Source organism: Galeopterus variegatus, unplaced genomic scaffold, assembly GCF_000696425.1.
Source record: "Galeopterus variegatus unplaced genomic scaffold, G_variegatus-3.0.2 Scaffold13174, whole genome shotgun sequence".
In the NCBI taxonomy this organism is placed as follows: domain Eukaryota; kingdom Metazoa; phylum Chordata; class Mammalia; order Dermoptera; family Cynocephalidae; genus Galeopterus; species Galeopterus variegatus.
Genome location: NW_007739285.1, coordinates 2,152 through 5,827, shown reverse-complemented (window position 1 = coordinate 5,827; position 3,676 = coordinate 2,152).

Sequence of the window (3,676 nt, the reverse complement as noted above, 5' to 3'; positions counted from 1 at the left end):
GGATCTTGGTGTTCTGTGACATTCCAACTCCTCGAGCATGTGGCCAGAGTTTCCCCATTGCTGGACACGGGCTCCACGCTGGCTCTGTCATCTCGTTCTCAGGCACCTTTTCTCCGAAGAGAGGATGCTCTCTCTAGTCCCTTCCACGCTCGCCCGTTCTGCTTTCATGAGCCGTAGCTGAGGACGCCCGTCGTGCAAGCTCCGGTAACATAGCGGACGACTGGGAACCGCTTCCCGAAGTGCTGTAAATACTCACGTGTTTTGGAAGTAAACAGCTGATGGTTATTTTTTTTCAGTAGTCTTAGAAATGTTCTACTTAAAAATTTCATTGTCAGTTTAGAAATGTTCTAAAAATTTTGCTCAGGAGAAAATCCAAGCAAAAGTAGTTATTTTCTTCAGCTGAGTGAGTAACGCTGAGAAAAGTCCTGCAAATCAGGAAAAGCCTTGAAAGGATGCACGACTAATCCTAATATGCGGCAAATGGGTCTGTCAGACAAACGGCTCATCAGAACACAGACACGTGTCCTCGCAGAGGGCATGCAAGCCCGGCACGGAGCTCTCCTCAAAGGCCAGCGTCGTGCGGTCTCCAGACTTAGGAGACCTGTAGAAATTCTATGCATCCTACAAAACTGACTTTGATCTTAGTTATGTCACTCTAAACCCTCCATGTCCCTTTGCCAATACTTAATTTTTTAAGCTCCTTGATGGCAAAAGTATATTGTTAATAAATAGTTATCAAATGAGTGTTTGAATGACCTCATGTTGTCCATGAGAAGTGCAGGAAGACTCCGGAATCACGCGCATCGGTCCTTAGGGTAAATGTTCACAGGTGACTTATTAGCTGTGGTGAATTCCTAGTGCACATCGTAGACTAGGATGACCTAATCCAAAGAGAATTACATTCAAAGGTGAAGAATTTCTGGAATGTCACCGTTTGAGGAAACAGGGATTTTCATCCAGTGCCTCATTAATGGATTAGGACAGGCAGGGCTGAGAGCAGGCCCTGGTCACCCCACGGTCTTCGCTTTGTCACATCTTCACCCGAACTGTTTCCCGAGTCTTTCCAGACACTGACTTTTAATCAAGGGCTGATGTTTATTGGTGCACTTTTAAGTGCTAAGTCATCAAAGCACAATCTAAAGTGTATGAACCTCTTCGTTTAGAATAAGAAAAAAATGGAAAAATATAAAAATATGAAAACAAAGATAGAAAAGACACAGAGTAGTTAATACACAATAGTAGTGACTTTCTTTTTATTGTAAGATGGAAGAATTTTATGCATTTCCTGTGGTTCCTTCATCTGGGAATGGAACTTCACTCATGGTACCAGACAGGATTTTCTGGAGTAGGAACAGGCTTGAGCAAATATCGACTGATGTGCTTTAACCACACTGCCCAGGACTTTTTCTCCCATCACATGTTGGTTAAAAAGTGTACCTGTCCTTATAAAGGTGTATCTGTCACAAAATACCCAAGAGCAAGCCCAGAATGATGCACGTGCCCCATGAGGGGTGGCGAGGGGCTCCTACACCAGCACCCTCAGTGCGACACTCTGACCAGATTCCACTCTGGGGGTGGTTACAAAGATGCAGGCTGCATACTCTTTATAAGCTGCAGGCATCGTGAGTCTTAAATTAAAAGTGACTGAAGAAACTGTCCTAACTAATTTTTTCTTGTGTCTAAACTGCATAGAGTTAGAGATGGAGAAGGCGCGCGGTGAATGCAAGGGAGGGGACGGGTGCGTGGGAAGCGTCATCTCACGTTCTTTCTGTGGCTACAGGAGTGCGTGACGTGAGTTGCTTCATAAGAATGAGCTTGGGGGATGGAACCAGAACCCGCGCTCTAGCAGGACTGTCTGTATTCACGCATAATGTTCGGGAGGCACAGTTTGACGCTGGCCATAACAGATCACGAAGTACTGGGCCGTGGAACTCCGTGATGCATCCTGAACCAGCTTCTCACGGTCTCCATGTCCTCACTCGGATCTTGGTCTCAGTAACCCCGTCCCTGGAGCATGGAGCACACAGTGGCTTCAGATGGGGCTCCCCTTGGTCTTTCACCCATCCGTCTGTGACCTACAGAGTGGGCACCGTGACACTTTAAGAACATAAATCAGATTGCGTCTCTTGAAATTTCCAAGGGCTTCAGATACTCTTTCACATGGAGTCCAAGCTCTTTCTGTGACTCACAAGACCCGGGGCATTTTTGAAGACCCCTCCGTGCTGCCCTTCCAGTCCCTTCTACTGTTCTGCGTCACCGTCTGCTCCAGATGCCTGGCTTCATGACAGTACCTCGGGGATGCCAGGCATGTGCCCAGCCCCTGTGCCTGGGGGTGTGGCTCCCCCACCCACAGTGGCCTCCTGCCTGCTCAGAATGGCCCGATCCACACCTCCCCGCATCTCGCGTGAGCAAGGAGACTAAGTCATCCAGTGCCCTGACGGGGGCCACACTTTGTCCTCCATCCGCCACCAGGTCATAGCTCTTGAGCACAACTCATGTGTTTAGTTTTCCACTAGATCCATGTGTGACTCGGGCCTCAATTTCTCTCTCTCCCTCTCCGTCCGTCTCTCTCAAATATTGATGTACTTAACAGTTTCTCAGATGGCTGTGAGGCCCCGCTGTGGTGGTGGGCAGAAGCCGTATGTTAGTGAAGTCTGCACACGTGTACACACGCGCACACACACGCACACCACCCCATGTACAGCACTGTGCGGTCAGACAGAGACATTGTCTCCTCGCCTCTGCAATCCTCGTCACCCAGGGTGTTCATGGGTTTGGCTTAAGGACTTCTCTGCTTTGTGCACTTTTCTTTTTATTTCTCAGATGCCCTTTACATCAACAGTGGAGTTAGTTGGAGGTTGTAGATGTTTCTGTTCTTTTTCCCTATTAGACTGTTGTGTCTTAAACTAGGAATGAGTGTTGATGCAAATTTACTTCTAGTTGTTTTTTGTGCACTTTTCTTTTTATTTCTCAGATGCCCTTTACATCAACAGTGGAGTTAGTTGGAGGCTGTAGATGTTTCTGTTCTTTTTCCCTATTAGACTGTTGTGTCTTAAACTAGGAATGAGTGTTGATGCAAATTTACTTCTAGTAGTTTTTGTAAGTGATCAGCCAAATGATGTGTTATTATTTAGATCTTTCCCCTCCCCAACCAAATAGAAAGAGCTTTCTACCAGGAACAAGCACTGTGTCTGGTGGGCACCCATGGGACCCTCCTTATAAGTCACTGACGATGTTCACAGTCAGGGAGGAATTCTACTGGGTACCTGGAGCTCTTTCCTGACACTCAGTAACACACACGGAAAGAATGAATCAAACATTTGCCATATGTTTAATATCTACTTTCAAGTAAAGGAAATTTGGAAAGAAAATTAGTTGCTTTTATATAGTTTGAAATATTTTATATTAAATAAATAGACTTAAAGTCCCGGTGCCTAAAACGTATCATAGTTAGTAAACTTAAGATTTTGTTAAGTTTGTACTTAACAAACTTAAGTTTGTTACAAGATTGTACTTAACCTATTGCAAAGAGAAAGTTACTAGCACCTGTATTTAAAAAAAATCTTTTTCATGCTTATTTGTACGTGTTTGTGGGGTACAGTGTGTTGCTTCAGCACATGCGTGTACTTTTTTCATGCTTATTTGTACGTGTTTGTGGGGTACAGTGTGTTGCTTC